This window comes from Lepisma saccharinum, chromosome 28 (assembly GCF_977018435.1).
Source record: "Lepisma saccharinum chromosome 28, izLepSacc3.1, whole genome shotgun sequence".
Classification (NCBI taxonomy): Eukaryota; Metazoa; Arthropoda; class Insecta; order Zygentoma; family Lepismatidae; genus Lepisma; species Lepisma saccharinum.
The window spans coordinates 24913491-24919639 of NC_139256.1; the positions used below are offsets into that span (position 1 = coordinate 24913491).

A 6149-nucleotide genomic window follows, 5' to 3' on the forward strand; every position below is an offset into this window, starting at 1 on the left:
AAATCTGACACTTTTGAGACAAAGAATTCACTATTTAAATTTGAAAACGGAAACAACAAACAACAAAAACAAGGAACTTACCTCTGGAACTCATTGCATCCACTTGTTGCTGCTATTTTCTTCCCTCCAAATTCACCAGCAAAAGCCGTAACGTCATACAAACAAAAGAGTAATGAAGCGCACAACAAGCACGGGCGTTGCATTCCGGTTTGAGTCTGAGAAGCGATCTCTGTTAACGGGAAAAAATTCAAATACCTACCCTCACGATCGTGTTTCCCCGGTCGCAAAGGGTTAAGTAATTTGTTGACCTACTGTGACCTTTCAAATGCTGCACCTTCAGTAGAGCTTTACTATTTGACTGCCTAACCTTTTTTTCCATTAGTTTTATAGGGTGTACAATATTATCTCTGTGTTCAAAATTGAACTTGTGCGGATATCTTCAGTTGCTAAAAATGTCAGTGGATTGAAGTTCAAATTACATCTACAACTTTTCTGGAGTTTCTCATGGAAGGCTTTTGGTGGCTTGGGCCTAGAAATGCCAAATGTTAGGTATGGTGGTCATGGCAATTGTCTATTACTTTAATGTGTTAGTGATCATAGTATTTTGTAAGTTTTCGGTGAAGTTGCTTGCTTTATCATTTAATAACCCATGTGGTTACCATTAAAGATATAGAAACTATTTAGGATACTGGAAGAGATTTAAAGTTGAAACTTGCAGAAGGACACCACCAGTGAGCCTGGTTTCAGTTCTTGGTCATGTAATTGATATTAACATTTGTCCTAATTCTCATTTACGCTTTATTGTTGCGATGAGTAGCATAAAAATAAAAGTTATATATGCTTGTACTAATCTTAATTTAACTTTGTAGAATAATGGAGCATTGACCCTTGATAGCAGTGATTGAAGATAAATTTCTTCCTGACTGGCATCTTGCGAGATCCTGGAGTTCAACATCTCTCCCACCGTAAGTTTTCTTAGCTTTGTGATTATAAAAGTATATCAATATGTTTATTAAAAGTTCTGAATGTCTAGTGAATTTTGCAAGTTTTGCAACAATGGTTACTCCCTGATATAAACATTGGTGGGAACTTTGTATTTATTCTTGTAGGAAATGTAATCTTATATTTATAAAAAGTATGATGCAGAAGTAACTTACAATTACTGATTGTAGCCTTATCATGTAGGTAATGGAGCTGTGGTTATAGTAACTACCCAAGAATTTCACACCCACTGGATGTCATTGGTTGACCATCGTATCTCCTGACAACGGAACACCTTCTCGTGCTCATCAACATATCTTCCAGTGTAAGTGTTCTGACTATTGAGTTGCCATCTGTTATCCCGACAAGTTCTTTGTGTATTTAGATTTGCTTCTCAGCTTTACTGGTTATAGTGAACAGAACTTCAAGGGAGTATATATTTCATAACTAAGCACTGTATGATATACATGATTTCTCTGTTTATACACAAAACGTTAGGGACCTGTCGAGACTTTCAGGTCCCATTAATTGTAATTAGTATTTTTATGTCAGAAAAAAAATTGTCAATCCTGCTAAAGGAAATCTTACCCACAAATAAATGTTTCAAACTGCCATTTTGTTCCATAACAAAAATTCAGGTTATGAAGTGATAAATTGCATTGCTTTCAGTTAGCTAAATTACACAAGTATTTTCTTCTAATATGAAGACGTGGTCTCCACTATTGCTTTCTTGGGTGCAATTTCAATAGTTCAAGTAATCCACAACAAATTCTACTAATTTATATGTAAACGAATTGATTTTTTTTCTCTGGATCATGCAAATAACAAGATTTTTCAAATTTGTATATCAGACTGAATTTAAGAACTTACAGCCAAGCATTTACACTGTTGTGTAATATTCAAACATTCTGTTTTGTGTTTCTTGGTTAACAATTTTATCCTGACATATTTAGGTTCATGCTCTCGGTGCTTTCCAGAATTCACCAGTGTGTAGACTGGTGCACCAAAAATGTCAAATTCTTTGAAATCCGGAAAGCTTCATACTGAAACAAATGAAAGCTAGATTTGGAATGCGCACACATATTTGCCTTTTTAGGAAAAAGTCACTGATGGTGACTAAATCACATATTTTATGAATATTATATATTTTCACTTATAGACATCTTATTTTGCATGTGCACTACGAATTTGTGATATTCTTTTGTAAATATATCAAATATTGCGAATGGGTGCTTTCCTGCATATTGCAGCAGAAGGTGGATGCATCAGCATACTTTATTTCACTTTGCATGCCAGTGAAGGAGCAGCAGTATTAAGAATGCTGACAGTTTATGCATGCATACTTTATTTGCTCTCCGTGACATTATATATTGGGTTGGTGCGAATGAAATGTCCGGCCCAGGTGAGTCATTGCCAAAGGCCAAAAAAATAGTCACCGTCTGCAGCCACACACTTTTGTCATCGCTCAGCCAACAATTGGATTCCATGGCGAAAGAAGTCTGGAGTCTGTGACACATAGAACTCCTCAACGGCATGTTGCACCACTCGATCATCAGCGAAGGTCTTCCCTGTCAGGAAGTGATCGAGATGCCGGAAGAGATGGTAGTCAGTGGAAGAGAGGGCGGGAGAATATGCTGGATGAGGAAGGGTTTCATATTGCAACTCATGGAGAGCCTACACGGTCCTTTGCGCGACATGTGGGCGAGCATTGTCGTGCAACACGAGGACACCGTGTCTGTGGACCATTGTTGGATGCTTGCGGAGAGGTTTGCGGTGCATTTCATGGAGTTCAGCACTGTAACGATCTGCATTGATGGTTTCACCTCGCCTGAGAAAGACATGATGGATCACACCCACCATAGACCACCATACCAGCAACAACACCTTCCGTGGGTGGAGAGGTGGTTTTGGAAACAACCCTGGGCGTTGATCACGATCCAACCATTGTCCTGATCGTTTACGATTGTCATAACAGATCCATTTTTTATTTGAAGTGACAATCTGATGCAGGAAACCATCCCGGCTATTCCTTACACTCGGAGAACTGCACACCTCCAGACGGCGAGCCTTGTTGGCTGGTGTCCAATCATGTGGTACCCATGAGTCCAACTTTTTTCACTTTACCGATTGCATGGAGCCGCCGAATGACAGTGGTATGATGTATGCCTAACTCGTCTGCAATGGCACGAACACTTTTCCGAGGGTCTGCTTCCACGGCGTTCCTGACGAGCTTATCCGAACATGATGTTGGTCGATGGCCACGGGGTTCATTTTGCAATGCTGTGTCACTGGAACGAAATTTGACAAACCAGCGGCGAATGGTGCGTTCATTTACCATTACTGGTCCAAATGCACTGTTAGTGTTTTTGACGACTTGCTGAGCAGAATGTCCCAGTTTGAATCCGTAAAGACAAATCACTCTCAATTGTGTCTTCTCCATGGTGCACTTTCAGACGACCCTGTTCAGCAACACACTGCCTCCTGACTATCTGGGTGCTAAAGCCTGTTTGCTGGACGTATACAGAGTTCATGACGTTAGACCCGTGACCTCAGTCAAACCCTGTGTTGTGTTGTTGAGGTGAGTTTCCCACCAGACGTCAAAGCGGACATTTCATTCGCACCAACCCAATACTATTATGTACAGAACGAGTATAATGAATCCTAACAGTTTCAGTGCAGACGATACCATTTTGATTCACCAGGCGCAACAGCTCTGGAGTTGGGTGTAAAATGATGATGCCATGGTTTAACTTGGTGAAAGCTTTGGTGCATACTTGTAAAATATGAAATGCCAAAGCATGCATCAGCGACGCACCAGACCGTTCACTGGTGGAATCTGGAAAGCTTACGGTTACCAGATGTTCAGTTTTTTTTTCCGGACATGTCCTACATTTTAGCCTTACGTCCGGCGTCGGGAGGAATTTGAAAAATATCATAAATGTCGTACATTTTGAGTGTCATATAATATTAATTAGGAAAATACGTAATAGAAAAGAAATCATGCAAGTTACAAGTCTATGGACTGCGCTTCCAAATTCAATTGTGAAATTTATTTTTATTCAGTCATTGCACAAAAAGAATAAAGTTTGTCCTGCTATTAAACAAATAAAAAAACTAAAGCAATTAATGAACAAAGTTTTGGGACCACTTTCTGATAACGTCACTGTTCAATGCCTGAGCAGAATTTCTTGCCTTAGGGTTTATACTGATGGAACTAGGTGTTGCCCGTTCTTATTCAATCTTCTAATATATAAAAATGGATGTACGGTGTGTTTGTTCCGGCATAACTCTCGAACGTCTTGAGCGATTTCAACCAAACTTGGAACACGTATCACTTGCAATCTCGAAATAAATACTGTAGGGGTAAGACACCCCTGGCAGCCCTAGGGGTGGGGGTAGGAGGGCGGTGACATGTCAAAATAATCTAAAAAGACCGATGTTAGAGTGTTAGAGTGGAATAAATAGTTTTAGTGGTCGCTAAGATGAATCGTGACGCTCCCAATGCCGTTCAACTCCAAGACACCCTGGCACCCATATGGGTAGGGGTGGGAAGGGGGTGACATGTAAAACGACGGATATTAGTGGGGAATCCATAGTTTTCGGAACCGCTAAGATGAATAGTGAAAATCCCAATGCCGTTCAACTCAAAGTTCATTTTACACTATAGGTAGAATTCATTATTTTCCTGTCCGATAGAAGATTGGGATAAATAAATACCCGGGCAATCGGCTAGTATTTAATATAATTTGATTGTAAAGCAGGGGTATAGAGAATAAAGTTATTCAGGGTGTCTGCCAGTCAAGAAAGTCATGGAAGTCAAGAAAAAGTAAAAAAAATCAACAAGTAGGTCAAGACTTCAATAAAATGGCAATAAATTATTCTTGTGGTCAAGAATTTTTGCTATTGATTGGTTGATTTAGTTTATTTTACTTTACTTTTTTCTGTCCCTTTGTCTAATCGCGAAGATAAGGATGAATGGTGGTAAGATAAGATGGATGAATGGATAGTCACAAACATATAGGGACAGTCAACACAAGCCCCACATAAGATTATACTGGCTGAGTGTCCAGATGCCAAAGCCTCGCTTGTCTGCCAAACGCAGTTCAGAATGCATTCATACGAAATAGCAGATCTAATTCTCTTCTTAAATTCAGCTTCAGTTTTCATCTTATTTCTGGATGTATTATTTTGGTAGACACCATGTTATTGAACCAAAAACTACCCAAGATGAAACTTCTGGAACCATTTTAAATTATGGTAATTGCTGAATATTTGTTTGTCATTACAGGTCATAATTCAAATGTTGAGTACTTTCATTACCATCAGCACAACAGAATCACGAGAGTAATTATTTTTTCATAAAGCCTGTAAAATGTTTGGTATTGGTCCCTATAATTTCAAAGAGTTTGACTGTCCACTCTAAGATCAATATATAGTTTGACTGAACCTGAAATTTTGAAAAAAATTGTCCCCTCTGAGAAGTACCACTTAAATCATGTAGTAAGAGGTGCATTGATTAGTATGATCGCAAGTTTTGAAATTTTGCATTTAAACATTCGTTGGGAAATATTTTTTTAAAAACTGAAAAGTGTCATTTTTCAACTACTTTCTAACGTGTTTTATATAAATATGTATTATTTATTGAGAATTCGTTGTGTCCTACATTTTGGGACAGCATGTCCTACATATCCCTTAGTGATCTGAAAGCTCCTTCTGTAATTACCTTAATTTGTTTGAACCTTGATGGTCAGATATTTTTTTTGTCAGTTTCAAAATAAATTGTTATTAATGTACTGTCTACCTTTGAGTTTTAAAGAATTGTTCACTTCAGAATCATAGATCATTGATTTTTTTTATCATGTAAATTTTAAATTATTTAGTCCAAATATTGTGTAACAAGTGTATTTACTTTTTCAGCAGTCCATATTCTCATACCTATGGTCAATGAAGATGTAAAGAATTCTTCACTAAAGTTCCTTTGCTGTTGTGAAGATGGAACAGCATGGTGTTACGGCATGGTAATCGCATACCACGTATGATAATCTTAAGACTTTGTGACATAAATTTTGGTAATATGTTGAAATTTTTATATTTTGAATTTAGAGCTTCTGTTTCAATAACATTTAAGGCATAAACCAGAGATTCCCAAACTTTGTTTTATGCCACCA

The 6149-nt window shown here is 38.0% G+C and overlaps 1 long non-coding RNA gene across 1 annotated transcript; it reads left to right on the top strand.

Moving 5' to 3' along the window:
• Positions 1 to 943: 943 nt before the first annotated feature.
• Positions 944 to 5934, top strand: LOC145981010 (uncharacterized). The gene is made up of 3 exons (XR_014440913.1): positions 944 to 965; positions 1186 to 1306; positions 5899 to 5934. It is a non-coding gene; the product is annotated as an uncharacterized LOC145981010 (long non-coding RNA).
• Positions 5935 to 6149: the final 215 nt, after the last annotated feature.